Source organism: Mesocricetus auratus, unplaced genomic scaffold (genome assembly GCF_017639785.1).
Source record: "Mesocricetus auratus isolate SY011 unplaced genomic scaffold, BCM_Maur_2.0 Super-Scaffold_100037, whole genome shotgun sequence".
NCBI lineage: Eukaryota > Metazoa > Chordata > Mammalia > Rodentia > Cricetidae > Mesocricetus > Mesocricetus auratus.
The window spans coordinates 13522511-13545188 of record NW_024429215.1 but is presented as its reverse complement, the minus strand read 5'-3'; positions in this window follow the sequence as shown (position 1 = coordinate 13545188).

Sequence of the window (22678 nt, the reverse complement as noted above, 5' to 3'; positions counted from 1 at the left end):
TATGATTTCTTCTAACTGTTAAAACTGCAGTGATCTACTACAAACACAAGTTAAACAAATTAATGAGGATCAGGAAGACTATGTATCAGTTAAATGTGCTTTATCAGTTAAAGGTGCACATGTTCCTTCAGCAATAATTGAATCATGAAAACTTAAAAGAAAATGCAATGACGATTGATGGGGATGCAAAGAGAACCTGATGGATGTTGGTTTCATGTGAATGGAGATATGGGTTTGTGACAAAACTATTTTGGAGATCAGCTACAGAAAAATAGGAAAATATTTTCATATAGCTGAAATTTACACTTAGAATGACTATAATGAAAAGCAATTGTAGATTGAATTTTTCTAATTTAAAAAAATAATGGCATTATGATTAATAAGTGAGTATTTCTTCAACTTTGTATGGCACAGATAAACAGTGATGACATTCAAGTAAGCATGTACTGACTTTGAGCCATGGACTAGTGATAGACAATTTGTGTCACAATGATGTGATTGTATTTTTTCATAATGTTATATTTCTGTTCTTGTTATTTTGCTTTGGAATTCACATACTAACAGAATTTTCTAACATCCTGCAGTTATATGGCAACCTCTAAAATTGAAGACAGTGACAATGCAACAGGAATAGGAAAGTCATACATACCTGGGTGTATTTTCCAGAAGTGAACAGGCCTAAGTTGTCACATGACAAGAGCACTGTATCCTTATGTTCTTGCAGATAACAAGTGAGCTGAAACCATATAACAACCAGTTGGGGACGTATTTAGTGAAAATTAGATATAGAATCATGAAGACATCTGTCATTTTCAGTACAGCTGAAGTACCAAGAAATCAAATAGACTCCTATTTATTTATAAATGCAACATCTACGGTCTTCAATCCATGTCCAAACATTGAGAAGAAGTTGAGGCAACAATGTAACCTGTTATCAAAGATATGGTGTATCTTCAGTCCACCTTATCCTTGTAGGGAGCATTCAAACTGCTCAATATCAGAGATAATTGTCTTAAGAAAATCCCTGCAGGTGATGGCATCCCCATAGCCAGGTGAGTCCACTACTGTAAATGAAGCTTGAAGCCCTGCTCTTCAGTCTCAAGAGTTGAACCTCAATTTAGGCAGATCTTTCAATTTTCTCTGCTGCTCCTGGTATAATTATTTCTTCATAGGGATCAGTCAGGCATAAGCTCTTTATGAGAGTTAATTTTCCTAGAGCAGATTCACCAACCACTATCAGTCTGAAACTGAACCACTTTTTCACTGATTTTCAGTGAATTTCACTGGGAAGATTTGCAAATACAACATGCCCAGGAATTCCTGTATTGAAAAACCGATTTGGTTGTTGTTTGGACACCTTTCTTGATTTTTCTTTCTGATAAAATGCCAGGAAACTTTCAGCAGCCTACAACACAGACCTGTGATAATTTTCTACATTTTATGCACATAAATGTGACATTAGAAGAAGTTCATTAATATCACACCACTTTACAAAGGTAAAATTGTCCTTACCTTCCCCTGTGTACTAGGAAAATGAAAATCATTAAATTCTTCTGGAAGCCAGAGTTAAAAGGGGTGTTGATACCATCAAGAAGTGATGGTGAAAGTCTATAAGGAATCACCCCCTTATCTCACTATAGCTATACATTGAGCAAGTTACTAAATACAGTCTAAATTTTCTTCAAAGGAAAAGAAGAGGAGTAGAACCCCAAAATACTATCACAATTTGTTTTAATATAAAGGATCCAACCCACATCTTTATGGTATAAACTACAGCTGCTACCTTAGCAAATCATCCCAAGAGGTGCTCAAGAGTATTGGAAGACAATGTGGTTTGCTTTAGTCCTTATAATGCTGAAGTGTCAGGGGAGAACAGTTCCTCTGTGGGCATTTTGTCTGTTCTGGTTTCTATAGTGAAATGGAAAGATCAGTTCAAAGGTGCTCTTACATAGCTTGAAGGAGGCTGTCTTAACTTCTGCAGGCTGGAGGGAACAAACCAAGACTCACCAATGAAAGTAGATTTCTCTGAGATGGTAAAATCTATGTAAGACCCAAGTAATCATAGTGATAGATTGTCTCCGTGTATGAGGGAGTTCTTTATATATTGATATTAACAGATTCATATGATGAAACCTCATCTCCTTTGTGGTCAAAATGAGGAGATAGGCATGAAACTGTCAGTTGATGGAATTAATATTAACCCTGAAGAACACGTGATAAAGTTAAATTGGGTATGATCTGAAGAGGGGCCTTCTCAATACATGTCTTTATTCTGTTCTCCTTGGTGTTAGGACCAAAGGGAAGCCTGGATAAATTTTTCTCAAAAGAGTAAGAAATTTTGATTGCAAAAGCATAAATAAAAGTCTTATGATATACGATAATGAAGGAACAGCAAATTATACACTATCGGTCTATTTAAAAAATAGATTTTCCTCATTTACAAAAATCAGAAAGTTCTGTCACAATACAGCATATACAATTAATGAAAATTTTAGTTTTATATATACATCTGAAGTATAGTAATTGAAACCTTTAATGTAATGGAAGACAACCTAATTCTTGTGTGTGTGTGTGTGTGTGTGTGTGTGTGTGTGTGTGTGTGATTTTAAAAAAGCTAGCTCTTAATATGATGTGAATTGTCACCTTAAACATCATTTTTATGAATTCTGTACTTTCAATATTTTATATCTAAGACGGATTCAGGGTAAAGACACAAATACCACCTCACGTGACCACAGTCAAATTTAGTGTCTGTATTTATTGGTTGTTATGACTACATGTATAGTAATACTTTCACAGAGAAAAATCAACTGCATTTCAGACAGAGATTTTAAGGGGGAAAGTACCAGTAGGATTATATCCTGGTTGGCAAATGGCCAGAAGATCTAACATATACAAGCCAGATAACAGAAACAAACAGTAGGCAGCAATATTGGCATTTTGACTGCCCAGGTTCTAGAACATGTTTGGGAACTGTGCAAGTGACTTTTCATGGAGAGGGTAGAAACAGGGTGTTAGTTTCCGGCTATACAAAACATTGCTCCTGGTAAAACAGAACCCATTTCCAGGCCATATGTTTGTGTCTGGGCACTGACACTGGGTCTTCCATCCAGGAGGCGTCAGGAGCCAAGGTACCCTAGTTTCCTGCTCCACCAGGGAACTAATAATACACTGGCTGACTGTGCTTTGTGTCTACTGCTGTATTTTCCAGCCAAGAGTCGGGAGCCAGCACACAGTAGTCTCCTGCTCTACCCAAAGGATCATCAGTGGGAACCAAAGCAAATTGTCTCCTGTTCCACACATGGTTCCAGGTAAACCAGGGCCCATTTCCAGGCTGCCTGCTGCTGCTTGGGACTGCCACTGCAGAGGGATCCATCCCTATGCCAGGAACCAATGCACCCAAGCATCCTAGTCTCCTGCTCCACACCCATGACTAAGATCATCAGGGCCTCTCTCCAGGCCACACTCCTGTTCCTGGTGTATACCTCTGGGGCTCACATGCATCCCAGTGGGATGCAAAGCATCCCAGCATCGTAGTCCATTTCTCCATCTTCCAGACCAGGATGTGGAGAGTTTCCAGAACATTGAATTTGCCTACATGCACCAGAATGGAACCGTGGTCACACACCCACCATGAGAGTAAGGTGCACATCCTTGAACCACCTCCAAGAATGGATGGGAAGGAGACAATATAAAAACACAAGAAAAACCATTATGACACTGCCAGAGACAGAGACCCTATAACACAAAGGCTTGAACACCCTACAACAAATCAACAGATGATAATGACAATAAAAACAACTTCATGAAAATGATAGTGGCCCTTAAAAAGGATATGAGAAAACCCCTTAAAGAGATTGAAGAAACAACAATCCAAAAATTGCAAGAAAAATCTTAACAGTGCATGGCCTAAGTCTCAACTAGAAACAATTAAAAAAAACACAGTCTGAAGGAATCCCAGAAATACAAAAACTGGGAAAAACAACCAGGTACTACACATGCAATCATAACCAACAGAATACATGAGATTGAAGAGAGAATCTCCGGTATTGAAGGTACACTAGGAGAATGAGAATCACATTCCAAAGAAAATTTTAAGTCCAACAAATCCCTAAGACAAAATATCCAGGAATTGTGGGTCACCATGGAAAGACCAAGCCAAAGAATAATAGTTTAGAAGAAGGTAAAGAAATCCACCTCAAAAGGCCAGAAAATAAATTCAACAAAATAATAGAACAAAATTTCCCAACATAAATAAAGACACGCCAATGAAGATGAAATAAGCTAACAGAACACCAAATATTGTGGACCTCCCCCCAAAAACATCTCCTTGACACATAATAATCAAGACCCCAAATATACCGGATAAAGAGAGAATGTTAAGAGCAGCAAGGGGAAAAGGCCAAGTTACATATAAATGCAAACCTATCAGAATTACAGCTGACTTCTCCATGGAAACTATGGAGGCAGAAGGTCCTGGATATATGTTCTATGAAAGAGACCACAGATGCCAGCTAAGATTGCTATACCCAGCAAAGCTTTCAATCAATATCATTGGAGAAAACAAGATATTTACTGACAAAACCAGATTTAAACAATACATTTCCATTTTCCAACTAGTCAAACACACTCTGCAATTTCTGTTAAAAATGCTCAACATCCTTAGCCATCAGGGAAATGCAAATCAAAGCAACTTTGAGATACCATCTTACTACTGTCAGAATGGCTAAAATCAAAAACACCAAAGACATTTTATGCTGGAGAGGATGTGGTAAAAAGGGAATACTCCTCCACTGCTGGAGGGTGTGCCAACTCGTACAGCCACTTTGGAAATCAGTATGTAGATTCCTCAGGAAAATGGGAATCAATCTACCACAAGACCCAGCAATTTCACTCTTAGGTATATATCCAAAAGAGGCAAATTCATACAACAAGAGCATCTACTCCACCATGGTCATTTGTAATATCCAGAACTTGGAAGCAACCTAGATGCCCCTCAACCAAAGAGTGGATAGAGAAAATGTGATACATTTACACAATGTAGTACTATTCAGCCGAGAAAAACAATGAAATCCTGAGATTTGCAGGCAAATGGGTGACACTAGAAGAAACCATCCTGAGGGAGGTAACACATTCACAAAAAGAGAAACATGGCATGAACTCTCTCATATATGGATTTTAGACATAGATCTGGGGAGTGCCAGTCTAGAATCCCATGGGCAGAGAGTCTGGGAAACAGAAACTTCATTCAGTGGCTGATGGAAAAAGAGGCAGACTCCCACGGCTAAGCACTGAGCTGAACTCAAGAAAGCCAGTAACAGAGAGGGAGGACTGATGACCAAAGGGACTAGACTGGGCTGGTTTATCCCCAGAAACAGCTTACCTGACAAGGGTTAACTCTTGAATCCCAGGCATTAGCCTGGGAATCCAGCATGGGACAGATCAAGACCCCCTGAATGGGGGCCTATATAATCTATTGAGTCTTGGGCAGTAGATCAGTATTCATCCTGAGTATACACATGTACTTTGGACTCCCATCCAAAAATGTGAGATGCATTCTCACCCTGAAATCTTTGGGGAGGGTATATCCACTGTCCTGGATGAAATGACAGACTATGATACCCCCATGGAGGGCCACACCCTCCCTGGGGAAATGACCAGATAATGTGAGGGTTTGGGGGGAGGGCAAACTGGGAGGGGCGGGAAAGGGAGAGGGACCTGTAACTGACTTGTGAAGCAACCTTGTTTCTAATCTATATTTAAACTTAAAAATAAATAAAAAATTAAGTAAGTTATTTGAATATTTTAAATGAATTTTATTCACAATTTTTCATTAAGGAAGACAACCGTGTAATTACTAAAACCTAATGGTCTTCGAGTATGACTTCCCCAATAAAATTTTCTAGACAGAAATGAAGAAAAAACAGTGGAAATTCTACCTATTCTTAGAATATGTTGTAGTAAATACCAAAGTATTCACTAGATAAACAAGTAAACTGTAACTAATTTTCAAAATGAGAAAAGTGACTCATCTAACCCAGAGATTGCTTCCTCTGCAATATCTCATCTCATACTTTGTCCATGTACATGTCAATTTTCCATCTCCGTATAACGCTGACAGAAATTTAATTTATTAAATGAGTAGAGTGGATTATATTCATGGGCACAATAAAAATATATGTCTAAACTAGAAAATTCTGTATATCATTCCCTCTGCCCATGATTTGTACACCCAGGAAAATATTAATTTGTATCCTGTATAATTGAGGCATGCCAGATAATTACTCTGGAAAGACTGCCTTAAGAATTTTTCCTCTACTCATTTGCACATTACCGGTTCAGCCATATCTGATGGGAATTTCAAAAGACATAAACCCATCACAACTTCTTGATAAACATCCAGCAAAGCACAGCCACATGGTGGCTTCCCTGTCATTTTTGATTTCGATATTGGCATGGTGCATGCTTAGGGCGCCTATTAGTATCTTTCCAATTTGAGGATATTAGATTGTTGTGAAATTTCTTATGTGTCACTTATGCCATACTGAAGAAGTACTGCTTCTATAATTTTCCAGGAAGCATACTACCCCTCCCACTTTTAGGGAGATATTCTTCAACTTGAATATTTTCCTGACAAATTGGAAGGTGTGACATACACACAGAAGCAAAAGATCATTTTATGAGACTTAAAACATCTTTCTCTGTACATACTGAGGAAAAAGAAAATCAAAGCAAAGTACAAAGTTCAACAATGTTCAGTGAGCTAGAAGAGTTGGCTGCAGATCAGATTTCAAACCTCTTCCCGCCATACAATTGAGTAACTATGTGTCACATAGAGCAGCAAAATGAAATTACCTGAATACCAGTGGCCTTAGGGAGACACTACTCTAAGACCATGTACAGGAAGCATACTACCCCTCATATTTTTAGGGAGATATCCTTTAACTTGAATATTTTCCTTACAAATTGGTGGTTGTGACATACACACAGAAGTGGGACTAGATCAAAAAAAAGCAACTAGGACTACAATTTTCTACCTGAGGGAAAAGTAAGGAAGCACACATTTTTTGATGGAAACTTTCTCCCTTACTTCATATGAAAAAAACTCAATCTGGAAAATCTCTCTGTCTCCACACAATGACATTGTTTAAATGGTACTGCATCTCTTTCTTTACATATATACATCTTTCTCGAGCATAACCATGACTCTCTACACACAGTCACATATCTTTTCTATACAGCTTAACCTGTCTTGTCTCTACACAGTTACAAGTCATCACACCGTAACATCTTCACCACACCGTCATATTCCTTTCCACATAAATGTCTCTTACATACATGTCTCTCTTCTGTACAGCTACATCAGTTATATCTCTCTACCCACTTATCTATTCACACTTTTCTTACATTTCTTACATCTTCCACACTTTTCTCTTTTCTCAGATTTTTCATACACACTCAGGTACATCTCCCATACACCATGCTCATCCCCTTTTCAGTTGTCTATGCATATGCATCTTGATTTCTCTGCATGCACCTCCTGTTCTCTACTGCATACATCTCTCTCTACCCATAATTTCTCTCTCCATTGTTCTCTCTTCTACCTAGATACTCATCTCCTTCCTTGAGGAAAACTCTGAAAATTGGGAGTAATATTTTCAGCATCAAAAATCATTTCTTCAGTAAACAACAAGACAGAATCATAAAAAATCACAGTTATTCCCAGTTTGGAATGTCACAGTGACCATCCAATGAGCCAGCCTGCATATTAGAGACAGAGAGTGACATTGAAATTCAAGACTTGAATATTGTGTGTTTTCTCCCTCTCATCAACCTCAGGGAATTAAATATTATACCGCATATAGAGTAATCCAAGACCATTTATGCTGTACACTCCCCTCTAAGTCCTGTGCTGCTAGAGGTTTGTCCTCATGGCTGCAAAATTTTGATATGGGGAACCACATTTATTTGGAGCACACGTCTGTATCTTTCTCCATCTCCATCTATATATTTTGGCTCATCATACTCCCATTATTCCCATGTGAATCAATACATTTAAACATATTTTTTCCCCAAAATTTATTTTTTGTTGCTCTTTTGAGACACCATCTTAAATTGTAAGGCAGGGTACCTGGAACACATTTCCTTCCTTAGGTTTTCAAAATGATCTTGAAAGTGATTCTTATTTAGAATATATATTCTATGCAATGAGTAAGTTTGAAGCTTATGGTTTTACAATAACAGAATTTATTATTAAGTTTGTCTTATCATAGACCTTAAAATGCTTCTTTGTGTAGTTTGATGCCAGGCTTGGATATACCTAGACCATATTTTTTGTTTTTCTTTTGTTTTGCTCGCTTTTGTAATGATACCTTTGTCATTTATTATTCTTGCAGACAATTGTGTGTCTCTTTTTCTACCTTGGGTCTTTCCAGTGAAATGACTGTTACAGTCCCATTACTTACTGTTTTGACTTCTGTGGTTAATTTAGGGAAAATGAATAGTTTTGAGCTACAGTCACCACACCAAAGCCTTGTCAGACATATTCATCAAATCATTAGCTATTCTGGCACATTTCATTTCCGTACAAATTTTGAAATATTATTTGTCATGTTTCATGAAAGTACTTGAGTGGCATTGCGTGTGGTTGATTGGTTCAATGGGGCAAGACTTGATTCTTTCTTCAAGCAAGCTCATGCTCTTTCCATTATTACTTACCTTTCAAATTGTTCTGAACAGCTTATACCAATTCTTCTCAAATTACTCAATTTAAAAGAAACAGAAGGGTCTTTGCAAAGTTCTTTCTACAATTGCCACAAACAACATAAAATACCTGTGGTAATGCTAACCAAACAAATGAAAGAACTGTATCGCAAGAACTTTGGGTCTTTAAAGAAAGAAATTAAAGAAGCCCTCAGAAAATGGAAAGATCTCCCATGCCCTTGGATAGGTAGGATCAATGTAGTAAAAAAGGCAATCCTGCTAAAATCAATCTACAGATTCAATGCAATCCCAATTAAAATCCAAGCACAATTCTTCACCCGACTTGCCAGAACAATAATCAATTTTGTATGGAAAAACAAAAGATCCGGGATAGCCAAAACAACCCTGTTCAACAAGGCAACATCCGGAGTCATCACCATCCCTGACTTTAAGCTCTGTTATAGAGCTATTTTCCTGAAAACAGCTTGGCATTGGCATAAAAATAGACAGGTAGACAAATGGAATCGAATTGAAAACACTGATATTAACCCACATATGTATGAACATGTGATCTTTGACAAAGAAGCTAAAAATATACAGTGGAAAAAAAGCATCTTCAACAAATGGTGCTGGCATAACTGGAGGCTTGCATGTAGAAGAATGCAGATTGATACATGTTTATTGCCATGAACAAACTTAAGTCCAAATGGATCAAAGACCTCAACATAAATCCAGCCACACTGAACCTCTTAGAAGAGCAAGTGGGTGGTACCCTTGAACGAATTTGACAGCTTCCTGAACGTAACACCAGTAGCACAGACAGTGAGATCAACAATTAATAAATGGGACCTACTGAAACTGAGAAGCTTCTGTAAGGCAAAGGACACAGTCAGCAAGACAAAAAGGCAACCCACAGAATGGGAAATAATATTCAGTAACCCCACATCTGACAGAGGGGTGATCTCCAAAATTTACAAAGAACTCAAGAAGCAAGTCTCCAAAACCCCAAAGGATCCAATTAAAAAGTGGGCTGCACAACTAAATAGAGAATTTTCAAAAGAGGAGTCTAAAATGGCTGAGAGGAACTTGAGAAAGGTTCAGTGTGGCTGGATTTATGTTGAGGTCTTTGATCCATTTGGACTTAAGTTTTGTGCATGGCGATAAACATGGATCAATCCGCAGTCTTCTACATGCCAGCCTCCAGTTATGCCAGCACCAATTGTTGAAGATGCTTTCTTTATTCCATTGTATATTTTTAGCTTCTTTGTCATAGATCACATATTCATACGTGTGTGGGTTAATATCAGGGTTTTCAATTCGATTCCTTTGTTCTACCTGTCTATTTTGTGCCAATACCAAGCTGTTTTCAGCACTATAGCTCTATAATGGAGCTTGAAGTCAGGGATAGTGATGCCTCCAGATGCTGCTTTGTTGAACAGGGTTGTTTTGGCTATCCTGGGTCTTTTGTTTTACCATACAAAATTGATTATTGTTCTTTCAAGGTCTGTGAAGGTATCCTGAACATCTATGCCCCAAATACAAAGGCATCCACATTCATAAAAGAAACATTACTAAAACTTAAATCACATATAAAGCACACATATAGTGGGAGATTTCAACACACCACTCTCACCACTAGACAGGAATAACAGACTGAAAATCAACAAAGAAGAAAAGGGTCTAATAGAAGCAATGCCCGAACTGGAATTAACAGACATCTATAGATCATTTCATCCACATAAAAAAGAATATACTTTCTTCTCACCACCACATGTAACCTTCTTAAAAATCAACCACATACTTGGCAACATATCCAATATCAGCAACATTAAAAAATTGGAATAACTCCATGCATCTTATCAGACCACCATGCTTTAAAATTAGAATTCAACAACAACACAAATTGCAGAAAACCTACAAACTCGTGGAAATTGAATAATGCACAACTGCACCATTTCTGGGTCAAAAAAGGAAATCAAAAAAGAAATTAAAGACTTCCTAGAATTCAATGAGAATGAAGACAAGACATACCCAAACCTATGGGACACTTTGAAAGCTGTGCTACGGGGGAAGTTCATAGCACTATGTGCCCACATGAATAAACCTGAGAATAGTTATACCTGACAATTAACAGCACAGCTGAATGCTCTAGAACACGAAAAAGCAAACTCCCCCATGAGGAGTAGATGCCAGGAAATAATCAAATTGAGGGCTGAAATCAATGAAGTGGAAACTAGGAAAACAATACAAAGAATCAATGCAACGAAGAGTTGGTTCTTTGAGAAAATCAACAAGATAGACAAACATTTGTCCATAATTACCAAGCAGCAGAGAGTGAACATGCAAATTAACAAAATCAGAAATGAAAATGGGGGCATAACAACGGTCTCTGGGAAAATTCAGAGAATCATCAGGTCATACTTTGAAACCCTGTACTCCACAAATTTGAAAATTAAAGGAAATGGACGACTTCCTGGATAGCTATCACTTGCCAAAATTAAATCAAGAACAGATAAGAAATTTAAATAGACCTATAACCCCTACGGAAATAGAAGCAGTCATAAAAATCTCTGAACCAAAATATGTCCAGGTCCAGGTGGCCTCAGTGCAGAATTCTACCAGAAATTCAAAGAACAGCTTATAACAGATCTTCTCAAATTATTCCACACAATAGAAGCAGAAGGGTCTTTGCCAAACTCTTTCTATGAGGCTTCAATAACCTTGATCCACAAGCCACACAAAGACACAACTAAGAAAGAGAACTTCAGACCAATATGCCTCATGAATATTGATGCAAAAATACTAAATAAAATACTGGCAAATCGGATCCAAGAACACATCAAAACAATCATTCACCACGATCAAGTAGGTTTCATCCCAGGGATGCAGGCATGGTTCAACATATGAAAATCCGTCAATGTAATCCACCATATAAACAAGCTGAAAAACAAAAATCACATGATCATCTCACTAGATGCTGAAAAAGCCTTTGACAAAATCCAACACCCCTTCATGATAAAGGTCTTGGAGTGATCTGGGATAACAGTAACATGTCCCGCGCTACCGTCTCGCCAGCAAGAACGACGCAGGACACTCGGATCCTTCTGCAGTAAAGCTTTAATACATCTTGAGAGATAGATGATCAGCTTCTGAGAGGGAGACCCCAAGCTAAGAAACCCAGCCCCTTATATAAGCCTAGGAGCTCCGAGTGAGACGTGTAGAGCCGGGATTGGTGGTTTGCACATCACCCCAGATGACGCCACGGGAGAGGCACAGCTTAAACGGTTAACTCCAACTGACAGCAGATGTCAGCGCCATCTTCTAACGGCAATAGCGATAGCGAGGGCGGCTCCTCACATCTCCCCCTATTCATTTATTTCTGAAGCAATAGGACACCCACAACTTTGGAGTGGAGATAGAGGTCAAATCCCCATGTGCAAATTCGGAACATGTACAAAGCTCCTCTCCAGGGTCTTATCCCCAGAGAGAGCCCTGACCAGTCCGATGTCGTTTTTCTGGGGGAAGGAGATCATGACATAGAACCTTCATGCAAGATGACTTATCTCCCAGGAGAAAGTCGTTATACCGCAGACCTCTCCTGTGCAGTGCTTAGCCTTGCAACTCCTTGGGCTGCTGAAGCCTACCCACTCTATCCTGTGCAATGAGACTAGCCTCGTGGGGTGCAAGAGCTGGGAGGCCAGCGACCTATTGCTTTAACATGGTTAACCAAATGTCAGGGGAGGCTCCGTGTTCTAAGGCAGCAAGTGCTTGTGCCACCACCACTTTGTCTCTTTTGTTTGGGCTCTGAGCTTACACACCATCCAAAGCATCAACACTATTCCACAGCAGAGAACTAGGCTAAATGATCCCACCCCCACCCATTCCTTAAAATAAGAAAATGCAGATGAAATCCAGGAGGAGAGGCCTTCCATCAGAGAAAGATCCAGACGCGTCGAATTCACTTGCAGGATCGCCACTCTCAACTCACGGAGTGTCTGCTCAAACTCAAAAGTCCAATTCTGTAATAAATGTTGAAACAGAGCTTTTGACAGGTTAGCTGCTCTTGTAAAATTCTCATATTGTACTGAAGTGACACAAAGGCCAGGCAACTTTTGTTCACATCCCAATTGGGCCATCTGCCACAATATATCCAATTGTTCCTGAACCAAATTAATCTGTTGGTTTACCAACATCAGGCCTCCTTGTATCTGAGAATTGGCAGTGGCCTGTTTATCTAGGACCATGGTCACAGTGGCCTATAGTTCATTAACGGTTTGAGTTGTCTGCACAGTGGCAGAAAGTGCAAGGGCCGAGGCGGTAACCGAAGCAGTAACCTCGGCGGTGGCTATCAGGCCCACAATAATAGCAGAGATCCCAAAAATCTCGCTTTTCCCTAAACAAACTCAAATTACTTGGCGTCTCAACAGGAACTGGAACAAATCGAGGCATGCGCATTACCAAAGCAAAAGGGTGCTTAATAGCATCCCAGCATGATGCATAAAAACAATTCTAAGCAGAGCAACCCAAATAAAGGGCAGCTGAATAATTAGTTCTCTTAAAAGGGGTATACTTAACATTGGAGGAGGACCAATCAGATGATCCATAGCTCTGTCCCTCACTCAGACTGTTGCCTAATGCCCCTTTCCAATCAAAAGTAATCTGTCCCTTCTCACTATCATAGGAGAAAGATCAGTACAGCTTCCATTAATTCAAAAGGATTAGCATTAGATCTTTCTGGATCCATATGAATAAAATTATCCTTTAATGAAGAAATCACAGTAAAGCATAAGCTTCCTACTAATGACAAGGTTCTCTCATCCTGAAAACTCTGTATCTGAGGATCTAAAGGCAAAAAGGCAAGCCCCAACTCTCTATTAGTTGTGAAAAAGCTAGGGAACACCTGGGCATTCTGCATCACTGGCATCGGTAGGGGGAAGATAGACATGATGGCCCACCGTAACTCTCCCATCATACTAGGAACCATCATCCCGAGTAGGAGAGTCTTCATCACCCACTTGGCCTCCATCCTTCTTATTCTGGAGTTGTGAAGGAGCTCTTCGAGTGAGTCTTTCAGGGATCCACAGGGGGTTTTCTTCCTCCTGTGGAAAAACACACACAGCTCCCCTGGATCTTATAAGAATAGGATCCGGGCCTTTCCAGAGATCAGTCAAGACATCTTTCCATTTTACCATTTCTTTTGGCCTATCAGGCTCTAAACTGTGGCGATCGGCCGCAGTGTGGCCTTGGGCATCAGAGTTCAAGAAATTAAGGGTAAAAAGTGCCATGGATACAGCAACTCTTGGTACCGAGGGTAGAACATCCTCAATACTCCCCTTTTGTTTAATCAGATATGATTTGAGTGTACGATGGGCACGTTCCACAATGCCCTGTCCTTGAGGGTTATAAGGTAGGCCAGTTAGATGGGTAACATCCATTTGCCGACAAAACTGTCAGAATTTTTGAGAGGTATATGCTGGTCCATTGTCTGTTTTTAAAATTCTGGGTTTTCCCCAAGCACTCCAGGCCTCAAGGCAATGTTGAATCACATATGAGGCCTTTTCCCCTGTTAGGGGTGTGGCGAACATTACGCCAGAACAGGTGTCAACAGAAACATGAACATATTGAAGCCTTCCAAAAGAGGGAATATGAGTAACATCCATCTGCCACATCTGCAATGGTCTAATGCCACGTGGGTTTATTCCCATGTGGGGAGTAGGTAAGAATTCGCAGCAATTCTGGCATTGAGTAACAATTTCCCTAGCCTCTTTCCTGGATAGAGCAAAATGGCGACGCAAGGTCTCAGCCGTCACATGAAAGCGCTTATGGAATTCTTTTGCTGCTTGTGCATGGGTAGACAAGGCAGCGGCCACCAGCTTTGTAGCCTTGTCCGCTAAGTCATTCCCTAAGGACATGGGACCTGGGAGTCCAGAATGTGCTCAGACATGGGTAATGAAAACAGGAAATCTCCTATTTAACAAGGCAGCTTGTATCTTTTGAAAGATGTTAGCAACTCTGCTGGAGGATCTTATTATTCCAGCTATCTCAAGGAGATTAACTGCATTAACCACATAAGAGGAATCTGATACAATATTGAGGGGTCCTGGAAAAGCCTCAAGAACCTCCAGTACTATCAGACATTCTACAACTTGAGGTGAAGTTTCATTATATTGTTTAGATATAACCCTATCCTTGACCACATAAGCTCCCATACCAGTTTTTGATCCATCAGTGTACACCACAGTCCCATCTGGGAGTGGGTCTTTAGCTGTCACTTGTGGAAACACTATAGCCTGGTTTAGGGCAAACTGTAAAATTGGATGCTTTGGAAAATGATTATCAATTTGTCCTGAAAAGGAAGTAACTAAAACTGCCCAATCACTAGATGTGGCTGCCAAGGTCTGAACTTGTGCAGCAGTATAAGGCACAATCAAGGAATCAGGATCCCTGCCAAAATGTGTAACAGCTGCTTTTATTCCGCGAAGTGCGAGCTGTGCAACAGCATCAGGGTACCAGTCAATAATCTTAGCAGGGGAAGCATTTGGATGAATCCAAAGTAATGGTCCATGTTGCCACAGGACTGCAGTTGGCAATTGAGCTGTCTTAAAAACACACAGATTAAAAGGTAGTGACTCCTCAATACGTTGTAATTGTGCTTCCTGTAAGGCCTCTTCCACCATCTGTAAGGCTCGGTGGGCGGCAGGGGTAAATTTTCTGGGTGAGGAGATATGAGGCTCACCCTCCAGGAGATCGAAGAGGGGTTTTAGATCAGCAGATGGAATTTTTAAAAAGGGCCTCAACCAATTTATATCTCCCAGAAGTTTCTGAAAATCATTTAATGTTTGTAAGTGGTCTTTGCGAATTTCTATTTTCTGAGGAACTATATTTTTGGGAGTAATCATTGAGCCCAAAAAGAGCCCTGTATCTGCAATTTGAACCTTTTCTGAGGCAATCTCTAATCCCCACTGTTTTAATTCAGCCACCAGCATGGGGAAAGCCTTTTGTAAAACATCTAACTCTTTGTGACAAATAAGAATATCGTCCATATAATGGATAACGATTAAAGATGTAAATTGCTTCCTAATTGGCTCCAAAGCCTCCTGCACATACAGCTGACATATTGTTGGGCTATTGGCCATGCCTTGCGGCAGTACCTTCCACTGAAATCTCTTGTCTGGTTCCATATGATTAAGAGAAGGGATAGTGAAGGCAAACCTTGGTCTATCCCGTGGGTAAAGTGGAATAGAGAAGAAACAATCCTTAATATCTATAATAATAAGCTTCCAATCTTGAGGAAGTGCAGAAAGCAAAGGAAGTCCTCTTTGAACAGGGCCAAAAAGATGCATCTGATTGTTAATGGCCCTCAGGTCGTGGAGTAATCTCCACTTCCCAGATTTCTTCTTAATAACAAAAATTGGTGTATTCCATGGGGAGGTAGAAGGCTCTAGATGCCCCAGCCGTTCCTGTTCTTGCACTAATCTTGTGACAGCCTCTAATTTTTCAGAGGATAGAGGCCATTGAGAGACCCATAACGGCTCCTCTGTTTTCCATGGTATGGGTCGTGAAGCCTCAACGGCCCCTAAATAAAACCCAGTCCTTTTCTACCCCGATTTCCGTGTTGTGTAATGGGTTTTATTCTGCCTTGTTCTTGCCTACCCAAGCCTCTACCCTTTGTATACCCCATCTTTGCCATAATGGCTGATGCCTGGGGGGAGTATTCATTAGTTAGGGTCATGCCCATGGCTTGTAACACATCCCGTCCCCATAAATTTACAGGGAGTGGCAACACATAGGGGGTAAAACATCCCTGTTTGCCCTCAGCATTCCGCCAGGTTAAGGCTGAGGCACTGATGGCAGGAGAGGACTGGTATCCAAGACCTTGTAGAGAATGAGATGAAACAACAGTGGGCCAAGATTTCGGCCACCAATGGAGTGAAATAATGCTTTTGTCTGCTTCCGTATCCAATATCCCTTCAAATTCTTTTCCATTAATTAACAATTTTATTGTAGGTCTCTCATTTAGGGGTATAGCCAGATAGGCTGAATCACTTCCAGAAGATCCCATAGCCCTTTTTTGTAAAGTGTAGGTTTCTCCATCCCCGAGGGAGGGCAGCAACACCAGTTGTGCAATTCTATCTCCCTGCTTTATAGAAAATACACCCCGAGGGCTAGAACAGAGAACTTGAATCTCCTCTTTATGATACGGGTCAACAATTCCAGGATATATAATGAGTCCCTGTAAAGTTAAGGAGCCACGGCCCAGAATAAGCCCAATGGTGGCAGGGGGCAGAGGTCCAGGGGAATGGACTGGGACCGGTTGAACATTCATTTGGGGCATGAGTAAGAAGTCGGAAGCGGCACGCAAGTCCATTCCGGGGGTTCCTTGGAAGCCTCTACTTCCTCTTGATTGCTTTTCTGAAATTGGTTCCCATATTTCTGAGGGCCCTGGGACCATGGGCCCCGTGACCCGTTTTTTGATTGGGGTACCTTGGGTTCTTCAATAGGGGGCAGAAGCCTCCCTTTCATATCCCGGACTGACCTGCACTCACTAGCCCTATGATAACCTTTACCACAACGATGGCAAAGCTTCAGTTCTCTTGTTCTTTCAGGGGATTGACAATCTTTCTTAAGGTGCCCCATTCTCCCACAATTAAAACAAACTTTTCGACTAGATAAATCTCTACGCCTGCGCGTTTGTAAAATGGCGGCAGCTAGTCCTGCATTGGTTAGGGGTCCCCCCAGCTCCCTGCACACTTGAGCCAATCTTGTAAACCTTTGCTTTTGCGAGGGGCGATAGCCGCTCGACATTCCTGGGTTGCTTGTTCATAGACAAGTTGCTCAATCAGGGGCATAGCTTGTTCTGAATCACCAAAGATGCGACTGGCGGCCTCTGTCATTCTGGCCACAAAGTCTGAAAATGGCTCTTGGGGTCCTTGGACAATCTTTGTAAGGTGTCCACTGGACTCTCCCCTTTTGTGAGGGCCTTCCATGCTTTAATAGCGGCGGCCGACACCTGACCATAGACACCCCAGATGTAGTTGGTTTGATTAAGGGCATGTTGACCCTGACCTGTCAGCATTTCAAATGTCCACTGCCTCTGATTCTCATCTTCAGCCGTGGCATTAACTCTAGCTTGTGCCTGGGCTGCATCATACCAGAGAGCTTTCCATTCCATGTATTGTCCCATGTTGGGAAGCACTGCTTTCACTGTCGTCTGCCAGTCAGTGGGAGTCATGGCAAAATTAGCAAGCCTTTCTACCTGTATTGTGGTAAAGTTAGCATTGACCCCATAATTACTGAACGGATTCGGCCAATTCTTTGATTTGATTGTAATCTACGGGAGTATGTACTCTTCCGCCTTCCACATTCTCGAATACTGGAAAAGCTACTTGTATTTTTCTCCGTTCCTCTAAAGGTAAAAAGGAGTCAGTACCAGTATTCAGCCGAAGCTCATACTGCGGAGGCGCTGAGGGGTGTGAGCCCGCCGGATTTATAGGCGGTGGCCTCACATTCATTTTTGTTTTCAGTGGCCGGTGTCTATCAGGGTGATATCTTTCTTCCTCATACCGTGCCACCTCCTCCTCTAGACCACCTTCTTCGCTAGAATACAGAGTGTCAGAATCAGAATTATCTAGCTCCAAGGCTTCTAGCTCTACTGTAGGGTATAGACTAGATTCTGGCTTTTTCTTTTTCTTAGATTTGTTAGGGGGTGAATGATCACTCCCTTCTCTCTCTCCCTTTCTTAACTTCTTGGGGAGGGCCTTTTTTCTTAGACATGTCTTTCCTTTTGCGAGCTCCCATTCTCTCACTCCGTTCAGTTTCTGACATGCTATCCTGAACTTCCTCTAAGGTTCCCTGACTTTCTATTATAGCAGGGTGACAGGCCTCATCCTCCAAGCAGTTTTTAACTAGCTTCCAAATGGCTTTGGTACCTAAGTGGAGATCTCCTTCTGCATGCTTCCTGTCTAGTTCTTTACCTAGCTTGTTCCATGAGGCCACAGTGAGGGACCCGGAACAAGCATACCATGGTGCCACTCTATCTACCTCCTTCACAAAATTTTGAAGTGTTCGTGGTGCAATTTTAAGATCTCTTTGTTTTAGCACAGTCTGTAGGGCAGTAACCACTGACTGTGACAACCCCATCGCGCTGGCGGCTTATCTAAAAAACGGCGCTCAACTCCGTTACCAGACTGACAGCACCAGACTGACAGCACCAGACTGACAGCACCAGACTGACAGCACCGTTCTGTCAGCACCAGCCACGATGAAGGAGAAGGACAAACAGGACTAGCACCAAAGCCTCCACTGACCCATCCCACGGTGATGACAAACTAAGGCCAAAGTCGAGAAAGGGGGTGTTCAGGATAAAGCATACCTCTCTGAACTTACGTCCCTGCAGTTCTGAATCCGCCCCGTCTTCCGAGGGGTCTCCCGCGGCGCCGGCGATGTTGAAGAGTTCCCGGGTTTCGGCACCAGATGTCCCGCGCTACCGTCTCGCCAGCAAGAACGACGCAGAACACTCGGATCCTTCTGCAGTAAAGCTTTAATACATCTTGAGAGATAGATGATCAGCTTCTGAGAGGGAGACCCCAAGCTAAGAAACCCAGCCCCTTATATAAGCCTAGGAGCTCCGAGTGAGACGTGTAGAGCCGGGATTGGTGGTTTGCACATCACCCCAGATGACGCCACGGGAGAGGCACAGCTTAAACGGTTAACTCCAACTGACAGCAGATGTCAGCGCCATCTTCTAACGGTTAACTCCAACTGACAGCAGATGTCAGCACCATCTTCTAACGGCAATAGCGATAGCGAGGGCGGCTCCTCACAAGTAACATACTTAAACATAATAAAAGCTATATACAGTAAACCAACAGCTAACATCAAACCAAATGGACAGAAACTCAACGCAATTCATCTAAAATCAGGAACAAAACAAGGCTGTCCACTCTTTCCATTCCTTTTCAAAATTGTACTTGAAGTTCTAGCCATTGCCATATGACAACATAGGGGGTCAAGGGGATACAAATTTGGAAGGAAGAGGTCAAACTTTCACTGTTTGCAGATGATATGATAGTTTACATAAATGACCCAAAGAACTCTACCAGGGAACTCTTACACCTGATTAACACATTCAGCAAAGTGGCAAGCTACGAGATCAACTTAAGAAAGTCAATAACTCTACTATATACAGATGATAAAAGGGCTGAGAAAGGAATCAGAGAAACATTACCCTTTACAATTGTCACAAACAACATTAAATACCATGGGGTAACACTAACCAAACAAGTGAAAGACCTGTATCGCAAGAACTTTGAATCTTTAAAGAAAGAAATTAAAAAAGCCCTCAGAAAATGGAAAGATATCCCCTGCTCTTGGATAGGTAGGATCAATGTCGTAAAAATGGCAATCCTGCCAAAAGCAATCTACAGATTCAATGCAATCCTCATTAAAATTCAAGCATGGTCATTTGTATTCCCCTGCTTTTTAAATTGTTCTTCACTGTGACTCATTTTAGAATGGAACATTCCTCCATCCCTGCAAGTTGGTTCCAGGATTTCAGTTCAGATTTAGCTGAGTGTAAATCGGCTGAGTGAGTATCATCCACATGATGAAGGTTCTAGGATGTCATATAAGGTAATTATCAATCTCATTGTTCTTAATTGTGGCTCTTATTTGGAATGCATATGCTACGTAATTGTTGGAGCTTTTGTATTCCCCTTTACGGAATTTATTATCAAGTCTGTCTTATAATATTTCTTAAAATGCTTATTTTGGGAAGGTTGATCCTGGGCTTTGATATAGGAAGACCTATATCTGCCATGATGGCCAATCACGATGCAAGGCCTGCTATTTCAAGTGCTGTAGCCTATGAGGGGCTGGATCTGTTTTCCCTATTTTTATAAACAGTGAGAGGTGGACCCCACTATGCACAGCCCTATTCTTCTGGCTTTCAGTGGTAACGGCATCTACTAACGACAACATACACCATGGCTGCTGTATGGCTATGGACTTGAGGGATATCTCCCTTGCCTGTAGCTTAGGGCCAAAAATCACAGTGGTCCTTGGTGGCAAAAAACTCAGCAACATCAGCACATTCCGCACAGCATTAACTTTTTCAAATCTGCCTCTCTCCATAGGACATAAACCATTTTAGTCTCTATATATTCCATTACTCATCATATATTTGTTCACCATAAAACAGAATATCTACTGTGTCTTGTAGTGCTCACAGACCAGTATGTGAGCTTTGTCTCCAAGGAGGCCCAAATTATGTACATTTATTTGAACTTAGATTGAATTAGAATAGCCATGCTTAGTCCAGTGAGATTTTCTGAGTGTTTTATACTGTCAAATAGAAATTACATTGCTTTTCCCCTATGAACCAGAAAGAAATAAAAGAAAAACAATCTTTTAGAAGAGAATAGATATCTAACCATTTGTGTAGTCTTTCTCAAAACTCATTTGCATTCTGAATGTTATCTGAATACTTATATTAATTTGCATATAATCATGGAGGCATTTTAGGATAGTGTCTTAGGATTCCCTTTGCTTGAAAAAATGATGCCTTTAATCCCAGCACTTGGAAGGCAGAGGCAGGTGGATCTCTGTGTGTTCGCGGCCGGGCTGGACAGACATCCTTCAAAACAATACAGAGATACCCTGTCTCAATAAACCAAAATAAAAGAAAAAATGATTAAAAATGCAAGTTCAGAAGGCAAGGATTATTTGGCTGAAAGTTCAGCGTTGATGTTTATCACCGAAGGAGGTCAGGACAGGAACTAAAAGAAGGCAGGACCCAGAGGCAAAATCTGTTGTAACGACTAAGAATGAGCTCTGCTTATAGGTTTCCTTCCCACAGCTTGGTAATCCCACCTTCTTATTTAATGCAGAACAAGAAGGCTAGGTATGTCAGTACCCACCATTTGCTCCTCCTTCCGACATTGACCACTAAATGAGTTATTTCCTTAAAACTGTATCTCATGGAAGTATTTCCTCAACTGGTGCTCCTTCCCCTGAATATGCTAGTTTGTATTAAGTCAACACTAAAACAGCCAATACAGAAAAATTCTATACATGAAGTGAACATGTGAGTTTTTTTATTCCTGAATATGTGTGACCTAGCTTAATATTATCCATTATATATCCATCAATTTTTCTATATATTTTTTGATTTTGTTATTTACTGTTATTAAATAAAAGTCAATTTGCATATTAGCACAAAGGTATGTTTATACATGTTTATAGAAATGTACATTCCTTCAAAATATTTTTCTATTAATAAGATGACTAGTAAACATGGATGTGAAAATATCTTGATGGTAAGATACGGAGTCCCTTAGGTATATTCTCAGGATTGGAAAACCTGGGTGAAATAGTTGTTATTTTTAAATTTTTTTAGAATGCAGAAAACTGATTTCCATAATGAGTTCATTAATTACTTCTAGATCCTTTAGATGAAGTATGAATCATTACTCTGATATCAAAACAGAACAGCAAAGAAAATACATAGATCAATATCACTGATGATACCACAGCTCTCAATAAAATACTAGCAACTAAAATCCAAGACCATAGTAAATCCATCATTCAGCTTTAAATGATTACTTTGAGAGGAGAAAAATATTAACAATTTTTTCTTATTGTTCTTGGTGAAGGCTGAAGCAATTGTGGTGGGACTAGGATTCCAATAACCAGCTGTGGGTTCAGTTTTCATTACAGATAGAATTTAATACATTGTTTTGTCTTTATAATCATAAAAGAGCAACGATATGATGACAGGATGAACACAACAAGAAGCGCCTCTTTATTGAAAAATTTTTGTTGCTTCCTTTGAACATAAGGTGGGCAAATGGGAGACTCTCTAATTTTCATACTAAAGAGTATAATGGTCCTCATAAATAAGGTCAGCTCATACACAATGCTGACTCAATCAGGTGAGAAACATCCATGTTCATTTTGGTTAATCTTACAAGTAGAA